The sequence below is a fragment of the Montipora foliosa genome, chromosome 10 (assembly GCF_036669935.1).
Source record: "Montipora foliosa isolate CH-2021 chromosome 10, ASM3666993v2, whole genome shotgun sequence".
Taxonomy (NCBI): Eukaryota; Metazoa; Cnidaria; class Anthozoa; order Scleractinia; family Acroporidae; genus Montipora; species Montipora foliosa.
Window position 1 is genome coordinate 38656972 of NC_090878.1, and position 17161 is coordinate 38674132.

The following is a 17161-nucleotide window of genomic DNA, read 5'->3' on the forward strand; positions in this document are numbered from 1 at the left end:
TTCTAAAAGTTGCCGAAGAGAAAGTTATGATCTACATTTTGCCAAAAAGGCAAAAAAAAAATGGGGGTTCACAGTGCTCGTTTTCACGAGATCATGCAGGTGCACTTTAGCAAGCTTGCGTTATTTTAAGACGAATCTTAGCCTTACCAACTGTCAGCACTAAAAAAAACGTACATTAGTGAAATTTCAGATCAGGTAAAGGTACTCAATTCAACCATAACTAATAGTAACTAAACATAACTTTTGCAGCCTGATGTCTTTTTCTGCAGGTAATTATACGACCTTGAAAAAACGATACATATTAGTCTAAGAAAGAAAACTTCGGTCGCACGAGAGCATAAAGGCGAAATATTTGTAACTTCTCAGTACAGATATTTTTGTTTTTTGTTAAAATAGACAAAATCAGAAAAGAAAGTGATCTACGCAAAGAAAAATGGGGGTCACCGAGCATTCAAGAGAGTAAAATCGCTGCCGAAGTTCTCAAAGCGATTTTCTTCGCACTGTCACGCCATTGGCGTGACATTTCCGAGAAGACCTGCGTCCACAGCTATCCCATAATGCCACCTGATTTCACGTTCTATTCTTGTGGAAAATGCTTGAAGCTTAGCATCGTGTTTACCTTCGTGGTCTGCGATGCATGCTTATGCGTGACATGCGTGAAAAAATGCGCAGTAGCAATGGGCGCGAACGTCCTTAAGCTTATTAGATAGCATCCACTTATTTGTATCACTAATACAGGCCTCAATGCAGGAAGAGCCAGAAAGTTTGTCAACCATCGAAGATGTGAAAACACATCCCTTGAAATCTAATTATGTTCCCAACGGTGACGTGTAAAATAAATACAAATAGGTCCTAAGACTGACCCTGAGGTACACCACAAAAAATATCTCGACTAGTGGACTTTCCATCCCGAACATCACAAACTGCTTTCCATTAGGGAGGTGAGATTTAAACCAGGAAAGTTCTTTGCCCCTTAATACCGAAACGACGTGACAATCGCTACAAAAGAATAGAGTGATCAACGGTCTTAAAGGCTGCAGATAGATTTAACAAAACAAGGATAACAGAGCGGCGACTATCAATAGCTCGCAGGATATCATTTTGAACTCTAGGCAAAGTTGTTTCAGTATTATGCATTTCCTGTATGCAGACTGGAAAACTTCACCTCGATCATTATTAAAATATAGCTAGTTAACTGATGAGAAGCAGCTTTTCAATTAATTTGGAAGTAAACATTAGATTCGAGACCGGTCGAAAATTACTAAAAACCTCAATTGCAAGGTCAGAATTCACCTTCTTCGTTAAATAAATCAAAAGCGCTTCCTTGTGAACAGCCGCAACAATTGCTGTCTCCAACGAAAGATTGATCATTTTTGTAATCACGGGCAGAAGGTCAGGAAGGCAGAATTTGGCACACATACAGGACTGGATCCAAAGCACACTACCTATAGAACTAATCTTGACAAGATGATTCACGTGTTCAACCGACACCTCTTCAAAGCTGGTCAACTGCAAAGGGCAGGGACTGAGTCTGAGAGGAAAGGTGCCGCATCGCAAGCTGCACTAGAAGGGTTAATACGGATATTTGCTATTATAATATAAAGAAATCTGCGAATCTCTCGGCTCAATCCACATCAGAAGAAGGAGGATAGCTCAGTTCAGCTCTCTTGTGCAGTAATTTATCCACAGTTTGAAAACAGTTTTTACAGTTCCAGACAATTTTTTTCAAGGCTTAAACGCATTAAAAAGCATTTTTTCGGATTCCTGTGCTGTTTTGACCGAGCGACGAAGTCCTGGGCTGACGACGCAGCAGGAGTAACTCATTTCGCATTCACGCGCTATACTACTGACACAGTAAGTGACAGTATAAGTTCTGTTATGTATTAAATAATTTTGTATGAAACTCCGTCCACACACATTTCACCAACATTTCACGACCAACAAAGCTACAATTACTCCTTCTACGTCACAGGTCCCAGTCCCCCTTCACGCTCGATCAAATCTGGGTTCCGGACTTCAGTGTCCAAAAAATCAATAACGACGAGGAATCCTTGAATAATTTTTGAACAATTTATCGACGTGCCATTAAACTTTTCTGCTAATTAAGCTTTCATTACTGGTGAATTCAGCTTTATTGTAAGGGGACTCATGTCTTCACAGCTCTTAGAAGTAAAGATAGGTTCTTCGAAAAGCTTCTGCTTCTAATTGCATCTCATATTAAATAACAGTTCTAGGTCCAGTTCTCGGTTCTAGGCCTTTTACTTTTCTTGATTTATATCAATGATATTTATAAGTTCTTCCTGAGAAGCTTTCTTTTTATTATTTGCTGATGATACAAACCTGCTGTATGATGACAAGGATTTGAAGTCGCTAGAAAGTGTAGTGAACATCAAATTGCAGAAAGTCTGTAACTGGTTAAATGCAAATAAGCTGACCGTAAATGCAAAAAAAATCAAATTTTGTCCGACATTTTTAGGTCATCACAAAAGAAGCTTAACTGTCAGATTAATATAAGGATATATCAATGCCTCAAATAGTGTTATTTCGCTTGAATGTAAAGCTTATGTAAAGTTCCTGGGAATGCTCATCGATAACAACTTGACCTGAACTTATCATACCGATTATATTGCCTCTAAAATTAGCAGAGTTATTAGAATTTTGTAAAGTTTAAAAAACGAGCCAGCAGTGTTTTATTGGGGTTTAAAAACACGAGGCGTAGCCGAGTGTTTTTAGACCCGTTAAAACACGTGCTGCGAGTTTTTTGAACGGCTTCAAAAACATTCCACAACTTGAAGAGCGTGTCCCTCTTGACTCAAAAAATGGTTCAAATTGTGAGAGGTGAATATTAGCATACCAGAAAAACAAGCTATGCCTTATTAGTATTCTTTATATAAAGAATACTAACGAGGAGTGTTTTATCAGGATATAAAGCTCATACACGTGACGTTTTATCGGTGTTTTGATAGGCTGTTAGGCTCATGAATTATTAATGCGTTTTTGTATGCAGGATTCAGGCACTCCGTCCCTTAATCAAAATTTACCGTTCTCTGATTTTCCATCTACTTACTATAGAATTGCTGCCTGGGGCCAAGCTGCACAGGTTTATATGACGAAGATCTTTATCTTACAGAAACGAGCTCTTCGGCTAATGTTCTTTGCTGGTAATAGATCTCATGCTATTCTTTCGTTTGTCTCCGCTAATGTTTTACCCCTCAATATGCTGTATTTTGAAACAGTGTGTTCTTTTATGCACGACATATCTACGAATTCTGCGCCTCAGAATATCCCTGATCTTTTTACCTGTTCATCCGACCGGGTGTTCATCATATAACACTAGATTTTCTGATGTTGGTAACTTACATGTTAATAAATCAAGACCAAGTATTCAACTGAATTCGCTTTCCATTTTCGGAACTAAGCTATGGAATAGGCCATTTTACAGTTTTTTGCTCAGCGACCTAGCCAATGAATGGCTTCGAGGCTGCCGGTGACCTTGCATTGATACAAACCTCACTGCTTTTATCATGTAAATTGTGTTGTTGTGATTCTAATTAGTCCGTATTAACATTACAAAAGCACGGAGGTTTGAATCAAAGCAGGGTCACCGGCAGCTTCGCTTCCATTCGTAGGCCAGGTAACTTAGCTACAACTGTAAAATGGTCTATTGCATGAAGCCTGTCTTGCGCAAACGTAGGAAAAAACCTTTTAAATACAAAATTTAGCAATTTTTACTTGCGGTGCTTGGTGATGAGGATGATTATGTTGATGTCTCAACGTTAATCTTAAAAATTACTAGTTATCATTAATCACACTCTAGTCATCATTATTACTTCCTTATGTTTCATGTCGTCTTATAGGTTCTTGCTCTATCTATGTAAATGCTAGCTATCTGTGAATGTGTGTATACAGGGTGTTTCAAAAGTTCTTTCCGATTGAAAATTGCATTTTGTCTCAAAAATTTAATGTAATTTTAGGCAAATTGAAACTGATTTAGTTAGTAAATTTATCTAAATAATTGTTCAAAGGAATTTCAATTTTAAGATTTGACTACATGACAATACTTTTGAAATTTCGTGCCCAATGTGCAAGCGCGCGTGCTTTGTCCCGTCATATTTTCCCGCACATTGCCTGTTTTCGAATTTATTGCCTTTGTTATGGATTTCTCTGCTCTTTCACGTAAATCACAGTCACTGTCAGGCAGTCACTGCTTGTGCTAGAGCTCAGGCAGCTATTTTTCGGTATTCTGACTATTCAGTCAAAGAAATTGCCAAATTGTTTAAAAAGGCCGAACGATGGGTGAACAAGTGGTCAAAAAGGAAGTTCTTCGAGGGCAAACCAAGGAGTGGAAGGCCGTCTGTTTTGACAAACTATGCGAGAAATGTAATCACGAAAGCTGAGTATAAGCGTAATAATTCAACAAGAAAGATTGCCCAAAAAGATCAACATCACAATATCAACGTTTCGAGCACAAAGGTATGGAGCTTGACCAACAAAGGGTGGAAAGCCTTCAAGCGAAAGAAGATACCACTGTTAAGTAAGAAGCAAAGAAGTCCTCGTTTGAAATTTTCCAGGAAATACTCCAAGCTCACGGCAGAGGATTGGGAGAACTTCTTATTTACAGATGAGTGTCGTAAGTATCAAGTTCATTACCCGAATCCAGAAAGCCACATCGTATGGGGCTCCCAGGAGTGCGACGTTCGCCCGGCATACCAGTTGAAACAAAGTGCGAAGGTGATGGTTTGGGGAGGTATGACGTGAAACCGCTAACCTCAAGGCGGCAGGTTACAGACGGATCGACGAAAAGAAGCTGTTTAGCTCAAAGAAGGCGATGACCTTCGCGCAGGACAGAGCGCCGGCCCACACTTCAAAGGCGGATCAGACATGGTGTGAGAAGAATTTGCCAAACTTTTATACCCATGGACGACTTGCTCGCAAATTCGCCTGATCTGAACATCATTGACGAGACAACGAACAAAGATCCAGCCCCTGACTGGCACTGGACGAGCTGAGAAGGCGACTATGGTTCGGGCGAAAAAATGCCTCTCGACACACTTCAGAAGCTCACGTGTTATTCTGCCCCGCCGCTTAGAAAATATCATAAGAGGCCATTCTGGTTGCTAATATTTCAGTTATTCGATGTAAAATCAATAAGGAATAACATACTTAATTTTCCAAGAGGTAGTTTTAGTAATTAGTGAAATATAAGCCAACAAAATATCGGAACGAACTTTTGAAACACCCTGTATACCTATTTATTTTATTTTTATTTTGTTTCTTTATTTCTTTACCTATTTTACTATTAACCTAATTTGCTAAATTTGATTGTAAGTTACATAGCCCGCCTCAATTATCTTTTCTATATGCGGGCTGTGTATTTCTTCAATTTCTTAAATTTAAACATTGAAATAAGTGATGATGATGATAATAACAATTTATTTATCATGTACAGATGTCGATGATATACCGGGATTCAGCAGATTCAGTTTCTTGTTCATGAAATTTGATATTTTCGTCGTGCAAAATGAATATGTATCACATAAAATATGAGCGGCAAATCTGACGCGAAAATTGTTTATGACTTATTAAACGTCAGCATTAAAGTGTTAATGTACACTAGGTATTTTTGATGATTCAAGACATTTTAACAGGGAAAATCGAAAGAAACGTTTATGTAAATGTTGAGAATTCTGTATCAGATATACAGATATTGATTAATCAAACATTTCTTTTGTTTTCCCAACATGAATTAAGAGTTTTATAAGGTACCGTTATCATTCACATGTGAGGATATGGTTACAGGTATAATTGCCAACGAGCAAGCCGAGCGAAGACGCGAGGCTTGCGAGGCTTGCGAGGCGGCCATCTTAATGCCTCGCGAAGTATTGCAACAGGCAGAAAAAATTCTCGATCGTTGTGTCAAAAGTGTAATGTAAGGCTACGTTGGTGTAATGTAAGGGTGCTTACCATTTAGCCAAGTAATCCGGATGGAATGATCGTTGCATAAAGGTAAGCGGTTTTCCGAATTTAATGACCAACCGGATGAGAATGGCGCTTACCATTTACTACACAGCATTCCATCCCGCATATTTCACTCGATCTTGTGAGAAAGGACCTGGAAACGGAAGGATTCTCGCAAATGGTAAGAGCATTTCGCGAATTCCGTTCCGAACGGAAAAAGAGGACTACCTCTGGAGGTTGTCCACAATTTCCGAAAAGATTTTCCGGAAAATTGCCTTTCCATTTCACCTCAAACCGAAATTTCCAGATTTTTTGGCTAAATGGTAAGCACCTTAAGATTCCCCGGAGATTTTAGTAGGGACCAATGAAAGCGCGTGTTTTAATGTGTGATGTCATTAGACAAACTTGCATGACGCGAGCGACTATTGATGATCTTGTGCTCGGAGGTGAGTGAAAACACATTTTCCCGTTTCCCTGACCATTGTCTTGTGTATACTTGCTTTGAGTGTTCTTTAATATTTATTTTCGAACCATCGTGTTCTATATTGAGTGAACGAGCTCAAAACTAAACCGGTGTACGTGTTCTTATCGGCCGCTGTTGTCAATTTCGGATGTCGGCCCGCGAGTAGAACACTTTGTCTTTCGTTTTGTAACCATTGAGTCTTGAACAATTTAATTTAATTTTTAAAGAAAATATGTTGTCTGCAAAGTACAAAATTAAACGATCAATTTGACTTGTAATTCATGGCTGCATCTTGCAAAATAAAAATTCTACAAGTGAAACAACTTTCATGTGCGAGAGAGCTTGGCTGGCCCGTTGCATGCTCCACGCTGAAAAGTCTGAAAACGCTTTATTGTATATTCCTGTTAAAATTACGGCCGTTCAAAAATTACAGCAGTACTTACAATATTATTGCAAAACACGTTGACATCTACATTGTTGTTGGAGAGACAAAGTGTGCAATTTCTATTAACTAGATAAGTTGAGTTGCAGTTCTTTCGAATAAAAAAACTACAACTACTGTTGGGTGTTTTGGAACTCTGATAGAAATCTGTAAACTATGTATTATATTGATTGTTTCGTTGGCTCTTAGCGATAGCTACTACTAGTAATATATCATACCATAATATAAGTGCATCCTGTTCATGCGTGAATTCATGTGGCTGTTGGTGTCATTAATTAAAATTTCATTTTAAAAGATTGGTAAAAAAATGGCTTCAAGATACGAAGACAGTGAAACTACCTTTGACTTTCTTTAGTAAAGGTGATCACTTTTTTCGATGCTTTTAAAATGAATAAAAACTGAGATGTCTCGGATTTGGATTGTTATTATCTGTATAGTAAACAGAACATGGTATATGACTGTGCGGGGATACGATTTTTTCTTCTTGCGTTGATATATCTCTCACGATCGTTTGCTGGACTGACTCGTGAGATGTACTATCAGCACTCTTAAGACGCTTTCCATTTGACAGAACTGATCGGCCTGGCCAGGCATTTGGAAGGACTAACTGTAGAGCGCCTTTAAATTTGAGACTTTGAGGATGATATATACTCCTCCAGAAAAATGCGAGAGATTATCATGCAAGTGTTCCTTCTAATTGTTGCATTTTCTTTGCAAACTTATGTGTCTGACCGGGTAGTTCTGACAAAGGGAAAGTGCCTTAATATAAAGGCAAGTTTGTATTCCCGGCAGTCATGAGGTATAATCCTCTATTTATTAATGCTTTTAAGGTTCTTTATGGAGCGAAGAGAAATAATGAACACTTTTTGAAAGAGTGTTTTTGTGACATGCGGAATAATAAAGGTCTAGGAAAGTGGGTTCCACTTCAAGAGCTGGTTTCTTCACGCATATCACAAAAATCCAATTCAATAATTATTGTTTTATCAAATATTGTTTTAGAGACGGATGTCAAGCCACAAAAGCACTATTTCCCTACTTCGTCAGTAGGGAAATAATATTATTATTCTCTTGCCGTGTTAACTTTGAGTTTGAAGGCCAAAACTAAAGATTGTACATCAGTCTATAATGTCCACCGAATGAATGAATAAACATTAAACGCAAATGTTGCCTTGAATTTATAATTGTGTTTTAAACTGTTTTAAAACATAGTTAGTAGAGGCTTAAAGCTATTGTAGTTTTACTTTTACTTTTACTTACTCTTCTTGTCCCAATCTGAAACACTTAAACTAAAAAATGAAAGAACGTTTAAAACATTTTAAACGTAACCAAGAATGAACTCTAACGAGAATCTCATAATCCGCTCAAATGAATTACTCAAACTTTTTGTTCTGTCATTTCATGGAGTGACTCATAGGAGATGGTGTGCAGTTATGTTGATTTGTATTCGCACCATTTTTAGCCTCAACATCAACTGAAGAAGGTCAGCAATGTCCAACGCATGTTGAAGATCGTATCTACTGGGGAATTTATAGATCTCGCAGGCTCTGTTGGCCCAGCGTGTTGGGAAGATATGTAATCTTGACTGGTCGTGAAACTTTGTTCGGTTTGCTTGAAGTGGAAGTCTACTCTGCTCATAGAGGTATGATATTTACGATATGACAAGCTTGTATTTTCACTGATTTACTTATCTCTGCCCTCCGGCCCTTCTTGCTTATAATGTAATTTGGAAAGTTATTTAACATCCGCATCCAAAATCACTTTTCTCGTAATGCTCACAAGAGTTCAACTTCATTAAAAAATACTCCCGAGGGTAATCCTAGCTGACACGATTAATGTAATTGAAACCAACTCATGAAATCAACTTCTTTTAGACGACAGCCTATACACCCTTTTAATAAGTCTAATATATGCCGTTTTCCGCTAATGACATCGAACTCACGCTTTCAACTTTTATTCAGAAATGTGCAAAGGCCTAAAACTTTTCTGATTTCTTTTCTTGTTTTAAGCCCTTGTACATTTCTGAATAAAATTTAAATGCACGAGTTCGACGTCATTAGCGGAAAACTGCATATATTATTAAAAGGCCCGTGTATAATGAAGCTTCGATTAGACAATCGCTTTAATTGAATTTATACCCTGCGAGCAGAGTCTCTTTCGATCTTCCTAGGTAAGTTAGGAAGAGGAAAGTTTATCAAGGAAGATCGAAAGACAGGGGCACCCAACGTCAAAATATCTGTTCGGAAGACGATTTGAGATCTAGAATTTTTGGAACATTTGTTTTAAAATTTCTTGCTTGCCTGCCTGTCCTAGAATTTTCGAACATCTAAAAAGTGGTATCATTGCCCATTTTTAACGGATTTTTACCCCAAAAAAGTCACCTAGAATTTTCGGGAGCCTTTTTTCTGGCTGAAATTTTCGAAAAGGTAACTTTTAATCCCTATAATTTTCGGATCACTAGGTTTTTAGCTAGGAAATCCGAAGAGATGAAAATTTTTTGGGGATAAATTTTTAAAATATGCCTATATCTACCGTTTTAATACTAAAATGCGTTTAAGAATGCTATGTTTAAGTGGTTTTGAACTATATTCTCGTTGAGTGCCCCTGGAAAGAGACTCTGCTCGCAGGGTATTGAATTTAGTGCTTGCATTATCAACTGAAATTCGACGTGTAAACTCCAGACCTAAACTATCATCGTTTGTTGTAAACTAAACTATCGTGGTGTGTGGTATTCTTTATCATCTCAAAGCATGAAGGCTAAGTTTAGGAGGCTCCCCATACACAGGTTGCGTCAGCTGATGAATCCAAACGTTTGACCGGAAATTAAAATGTGACCTAAAATCGCAAAAACCGGAAAAGATATTGTCAGAGATGTTTAGCAATATCTCGAAACTTAGCTCGGGTACCTTTGCCACATAAGTTTCGTTGCATTCTTTAAGAACATTTTTCAAAACAGTATGTGGTGGATTTTCTCCAACGATCTTCCAACGATGTTTTCATAAATTATGGAAGTTCCACTAAATTTATTTTTCTCATTATGTAAGAGTTTAATGGGATTTTCTAAAAAAAAAAAGTCATTCAATTAGTTTTATAGGTATTTTTAAAAAACTGTTTTTAAAGGATCTTTTGGCAGTGTCGTACCGTTGCCATGGAAACAGTTGGGGACTCCTGGACAACCTTAAGAAACTGCCTGACAAAAGTACGAAACACATTGTTTCCCGTCTAAAGGATCAACTTTGCTGTAATCCTTTTCCTTTGTAAACCCACTCGTACCTGTGGAAAACACTTTCGAGCCTCCTTAACAATCTTCATTAAGACCAATAACTCATTCAAAACTGGGTGGGAGAACCAAAAGTCGCGATCCTGTATGCGCTCACTGGTATGTGAACTTGAAAATGGATTCATTACTCTGCTGTTGAGAGAAGTCCTCTAGCGTGAGAGTGTAAAGTCGTTTTCTTTAAGAAAGAAGACCGTATTTTTATATTTGAAGAAACAGAGATGTCTGCTTAGCTTAACGCCTTCAAAAACCAAAATTATTACTACTAAACAAGTGAATAGTTCTCTCCGCGTCCGCTAATTGGCTAACTCGTAGTTGATTATCCAGTTACTCAAGTGAAGCTATGACCCTCGCAGTTATAAACGCAATTTTTGCAATTGCGTAAAGAAGCCTGAAAAATTCAGGACTTCAACGGGGTTTGAACCCGTGACCTCGCGATACCGGTCCGACGCTCAAACCAACTGAGCTATGAAGCCACTGACGTTGGGAGCTGGTCATTTGTGTTTGTGGGTTCTGTTCCGGTGAGGAATGAATCAACGATGAAATGATATATGAAATGGATCATATATGAACTGCGGATATGCAATCAAGTCAGAAACTATGATCCTCGCAGTTATAAACGCAATTTTTGCAATTGCGTAAAGAAGCCTGAAAAATTAAGGACTTCAACGGGGTTTGAGCCCGTGACCTCGTGATACCTGTAAGACACTCTAACCAACTAAGCTATGAAGCCACTGGTCAAATGTGGGTCCAATGTTCCCGTTCACAACTGCGAGGATCATAGCTTCACTTGATTTCATATCCGCAGTTCATATATAATCCATTTCATATACCATTTCATCGTTGATTCATTCCTCACGGGAACATTGGAACCCACAAATGACCAGCTCCCAACATCAGTGGCTTCATAGCTCAGTTGGTTAGAGCGTCTTCGTTGAATTCCTGAATTTTTCAGGCTTCTTTACGCAATTGCAAAAATTGCGTTTATAACTGCGAGAATCATAGCTTCACTTGATTTCATATCCGCAGTTCATATATGATCCACTTCATATACCATTTCATCGTTTATCCAATTACTATTCCTCTCCTAGTAGCCGGCGCGCGAGATTTGAAATTTCCAACCACATTTTACAAAAATAAAGCAGTTTTTTGGTTCCGTTTTTTTTCTGCTTGTGTGGTGTATACTAAAACAATTATTCACCTTCTCTTCGGTGACTTTTTGTTAAATATCAGATGTCTATAAATTTTAAAGTTGTGCTAGTGAGTATCTTCAACATTTAGAATAGGACAAATCCTTTTTCATTTCGAATGGATTTGCTTACATTTGAAGTCTCTTGTCGCAGAATGAAAATGCAATTTTTTCCACTGCAGGTCTTCCGGTTCATTATAACCGAGACAACAATATTGTACTAATTCTGACTAGATAAGAAAAGAGGAACATGGCTCTAAGTTTTTGCCCATGTATAGTCAGATGCGATAATGGAGCTACGACTGAACAACGCGGCCAAGAGCTTTTATCTGGAAGTAACCACATTGGTTATTAAACTTTTGATGTCATAAACTAGACAGCTGTGAAATCCACTCATCGTGTTAATATAATCCCTTTTTTTAGGCTGTCAAATTCAAGAAATTTGCAGGTTCATTAATGGCAGATCTTCAGATGACGTCAAGTCAGCTTCCTCTTCCAGAGTTGGTTGGGCCCCTGAAGAGTGTCGAGGTGCATGGTTACCAAGCACCGAAAGAAATGTTAGCGACTCCTTACAAATCAACCTTGGTTATGAATTCTACATTTGCGCCGTAGCAACTCAAGGAAAACCAACTGCTGATCAATGGACAACAAAATACAAGATATATACATCGTTGGACAACATAACCTGGACAACCTACAAAAAGAATGGGACAGAAAAGGTTTGTAATTAATTTTTTGGGGAAGATTTGCCATACTCTTTTAAACAAATTCTATGGGAAAATTCAACACCTGACGAGGGAATTCCATGTCAAATTTCACGCGAAAAACCACAGGTACCCCAAGCAAACGATGTAATTTGAGCATCACGATCAGTTAAAATAATAACCGTTTGTATGGGAATTTGCAAACGTCTTTAGGAGTCGAAAATAAAAGAACATTAATCAAACAAAAATGCCTTACCTTGTCTTCTCGATACCTTATCAGTGTTTTTGTGGCGTACTTTGGCCATTTCAGCGCTATTCCAGTGGGTTCTAGGTTCGCTGTTTTCTCTTTATATATGTATGTACCAGTCAAATTGAAGCTTCAACACCCCCCCCCCCCCCCCCCGGCATACCCCGGACATTTGACTCCTTTTCCTGCCCGAGGGGAGGGAATTTAATCATGTTAGTCTTCCCGGGGGCGGGGCATTTGATCACCACTCATAGGGGGTGGGGAATTTGATCTTTAGCCTCGATTTCATGCTACGTTTGCACGTGGGTTGATAAATCATGGCCGCGGGGCACAAGCTTAGATGCATTCAAAGGTAAAGATTCCGCAATCGTGGCTGATTAGTTGAAAAGCAAAGGCCTACAGAAAGAGATATTTATACCTGTTACCTGTCCTCCTTGTGCCTCTTGCCATGTAGGGCCCTGGTTCTCCTTGGTGTTGTCTATTAAAGCATGTTTACATACACAGCTTCAGAAGAATAATAGAAGCTACTGAAAAGTTATAACAGGAATTTGTTAATTTTCCTGGGGGTGGGGGCATTCGATCACCTGAAATGGTCCTATGATGAGGCATTTGAACAGCTTTTTGGCCCGGGGGGGGGGGGAGCATTTGAACAAAAAATTTTCCAAAAATTAAAATGCCCGGGGGATTGCCCCCCGGAGGGGGGGGATGCTTAAGCTTCAATTTGACTGGTACATTATTTTCAAGGCTAGAAACTCCGATGAAGCATTCGAAAACACAAACTGCTGTAAATTGTTCCAAAAAGCTCAAATCGACCCGAAATCCCACTGAGACCAAAGATGATAGTGCTGCCACATATTTCAATCGTCATATCAGACAAACTTTCACGGAAAGGAATTGAAAATCGCATTGGATTTTCCATGCAGGAAACCGTTGGGACCCAAGGTTCAAATTTAATTTGTTATACACAGAGTGAGCGACGAGGCTTTAGTCTCAGTGACAGGTACAACGTGAAGCCCTTCTCGGGAAAGTACTCAGCTGTCATGCTCAAACGGACGAAGCTCAGGGAAATGCTGACGCATGAAAGATGTTTCGCAAACAAATCGTAAACATTCAGTTTGTTTACAGTGTATCTGTCACTGACATCGTCGCCCACCCGTTGTGTAACAAACTTGGTGTTTTCCAACGGCCGTTCACGGATTGTCGACGGTCCACGATGGAAGGGAGTCGTTACATTAGCGAGTTAAAATTCCCACACCGCAGCTGTTTTTATCCGTCGATAGAGAAGGCATTAGTTAGAGGAGGATTTTAACGTGCACTGGGTTAAATCTGGAGGCGACCTGAGCGTTCGGAGTGAATTTACGGCTGATTTTCTTCGTTGGATATGCGAGACCGCCGCCAGCAATTAACCAACCTTGGGGAATCATTATATAATTGTGATAGAGCAACTGAAGAACTAAAACTCCCTATAATCACGCTGAAATGGCCAGAAATGCTAAGAACATACCATAAATAAGACAAGGAGGCAAGGTAAGAAATTCTGGTGTATTTAAATTTTAATGCTTTAAATAACTATCGCTAAGGCCCGTTTTAAACGTCGCATTTTACATGTGGCGAATCTAATGCAAATGAGAAAAATCTATTGTTTTCGCTAATTTGCATTTGATTCGGCACATGTAAAATACGGCGTTTAAAACGGGCCTAAATTCGCCACAAAAAAACCATATAAAAATTATGTAACGCAACAACGATTCTCCGTGAGCTTGGGGTGAGATGGTAAAAGTTTCTTTGAATTGCACAGCGTTTTCAAAGATGAAGCCAGGCATTTAGTTTACCTTTTGGCGAATGCTGCAGTATTCAATGAGGGGGGTTCAAAACCTCCCGCCTCCCGTACCTTGCTCTTCCAGTTCCCATACCTTTATCTCCCGGCTCCCGCCCTTTTTAGTCCTGCTCCCGTCCCCTATAAATTAGGAGACGCAAAACACATCTTGGTCATTTACCTACGTAATTCTTAAATGATGACTGTCTCAATTGTTCCAACTTGCAGTTCTGAATAGACCTCTTTACAGTTGTGTACCATTCTCGTCACCAGAGTCTCGGTTCAACCCAGGGCTCTGGGAAACTCTATGTAGGAGACCATGCGCCGTAGGGTTCTTATAGCCAAGAATTGGCTATTTAAACCTTACGGCGACTGCTTACTCCTGGTGCTAACATGAATGCACCAATTAGAGACGCTTTTGATTGTTCTTCACAAAAACCAATGAGAAGACACTTTGTTTCAGGGTTCCCCAGAGATCTTCTCTCCCTCAGTCAAGAGAAGAGCTCTGGAGTCGAGACTGAGTTGTGTGGTTAGTTACCTGGGCCCGGTTGTTCGAAAGCTGAATAACTTTAATCCAGGATTAAACTTTTGTTTCATGTTTTCAACTTTTTGGTGATAATTGTTTTGCTTCTTTTTGTTTTTCAAGATCTCGGTATTAGCGTTAATCGGCTTTTGAACAGCCGGACCCAGGCCTATAAAAGAAAGTGAGGCTGGTATTGACCTTGTTGTGATACAGACCTCCCTCCTTTTTTTCTGTAAATGATGTTGTTGTCATGCTAATTAGTAAGAATTTGCATAAAAATAGCAGTGAGCTGGTTAACTCCAGCCTCACTTTCATTCAAAGACCAGGCAACTAAACACACAATTGTAAAATGGTGTATTGTCAATAAGTACATATTCTTTTCTCTCTCTTTTCCTTTCTGAATATAAGTCTTGACTCGCACCGCGTTTGATAGTGCTGAAATGCTATTTTAAACATATCTTTATTATTTTTGTAGCGTCAAAACGCCAGAAATGTTTTGTCTGGAACCAACTGTCATATAACTCGTTTTCGAGGCCTGTAGATGCCCTCTTACTTTTGATTTTTTTCTCGTGGGGAAACTGAAATGTTCTCTCGCCAATTTCTTCCAGAGCATGCCGAAATGTAGATTCATAATTTATCCCCTATCTCTTATTTGTCAGTATATGATCGACCCCCACTGGAAATCTCGTTAATGATTGTCGTTTTAGAATTACGAGCTAACGTACTGTTTATTAGTTTTCGAGTTTCTCTTGCGTCGTCGCTATTTTCTTGGATGTCGTAGTTGAAACGTTTCTTATAATTATGATATTAAACTTGTTTCTGGTATTTCTCAGTATAATTTAGTCAGTCTAACTCATTCTTTGTTTTGACAAGTCTACGTAGCTTGTTGTTCTTTATTCGCGAGTAAATTTGATTGTTGAAGGAAAATTGTTCTTGAATTTACCAAAATGGTTGATTTCGTTTTCCCTTGTGGTCCACATCGAAAACATGTCGTCAGTGAAACATTTCCAGTGGTCAGGTTATCGGGGGCGTTCTTTCAAACAGATGTTTTTCAACATGAAGCATAAAAATGACTCTGAAGGCTTTTGCCATTTTAGTCTCCATTGCAATGCGTGACTCTGCAAGCTTCTGCACATTTGGAGTTAGTAAAAGAACACCGCAATACAATGAATCTATCCTACGTTTTATTTTGACGTTTTGAAAATACATTCGTTAGAGTTGTAAGTTTATTTAGTTTGGCTTTGACACTACAAAGTTCATTATTTCACGGCTTTGTTCATCAGCTGGTACGCGTAGCTTTCTGTTTGGAGTTGATCTTGGAGGAAGAATTGCTGGCGGCTGAGTGGATTCTCTTTCAGTTGGTTTCTTTGGAATTTAATCAGAATTGGTCTTATTTCTTTTACCTATTTATTTTTCTAAGAGGCCTCCTCAAGTTTTTTGTTTCATCGTTTTGCTGAGGGTGAGGGAGGGAACGCAAATGTGGACGGTATGATTTTAGAGTCCACATAAGGATGGTGCCTACAATTGTTATTGCCCATATGTTTTGTACATTTCGAAATACTCGGGTTTCCCATGGGTGGTGCTTCCTAATACAGGGATATTTTTGCGCGGTTTAAAACTATGCGGAGAAAGCAGAACTCACCAAGTGCTTTTGGTATGCAAAAAGAAAATTGGGGACAACCATCCATTGTTCGGAGCTTCAATTTGGAAAAGAACGCTTTACGTACATTGCTTTGTATTTTACAGCCTTTTACAAATATTGTTGATTAATTAACTTTGAAAAATGTGTGGCTACTCCCAATTTTCTTTTTGGATTTCAATAAAACTTGTAAAGATTTGCTATTCCCTCATATTCGTAAACCGGGAAAAAATACCTTTGACTGAAGTACCTTATTACATCAAATTTCGCGATTTAAAAAACATCGCGACATTTAAGTGACGCGAAAATTAAATGTTGCGAATTTTCGAAAATAACATGACGCGAAAATTAAGTGACTCACATTATATCAATAACTAAAACAGCGACTTTATTACACACGTTTATAACGATCATTTTGACGTATTCTGTGGTAATGTTCTGGTCCTCTTAATCACTACTGCTTTCCGTCCGTACTCCAGGTAGCTCTTCTTTTGTACAATCCTCAAACTGTCCATTTACTGGCTCCTTGAGTGTGTCTCACTCTAAAACGCGAAATTAAAGTGAGTCAAAATGCAAAATTTCGCAAAATCGCGAAATAAAGGTGTCGCGAAATATGCGAACCTCAAAATCGTGAAATTAACGTGTCGCGAAAATTTCATGTAATAAGGTAGTGGGCACCGTCCTTAAAAAAGCCGCAGTTTCTGATACTGGGACAGTTGACATTAAACTTTTCAAAGTAAACATTACCACCGTGAATTTGTCTTACCAAACAGAGCCGTCTGTCTTTAGCTTATATTCAGGCTACTGTCATCATCTGTATCATCGTCACCGTCCATAATTGTCGGCATAAATTCTCATTTCTTTTGCAGGTCTTTCATGGAAATACTGGGCGAAATGACACTGTCA

The 17161-nt window shown here is 38.8% G+C and overlaps 1 protein-coding gene across 3 annotated transcripts in view; it reads left to right on the forward strand.

The window, feature by feature from the left end:
• The first annotated feature begins 8143 nt into the window (after positions 1-8143).
• Positions 8144-17161, forward strand: part of LOC137973924 (platelet-derived growth factor receptor alpha-like) — a 36631-nt gene continuing 27613 nt past the window's right edge. For 2 of the 3 annotated variants that reach the window (XM_068820819.1, XM_068820820.1), the window contains exons 1-3: positions 8326-8502; positions 11750-12045; positions 17125-17161. The exon at positions 17125-17161 is cut by the window's right edge and continues 111 nt beyond it. The gene's annotated coding sequence lies outside the window, so the exon portion shown is untranslated. Of the gene's footprint in view, positions 8503-11749; positions 12046-17124 lie in introns of all 3 variants that reach the window. The other variant, XM_068820821.1, reaches the window with a different exon arrangement.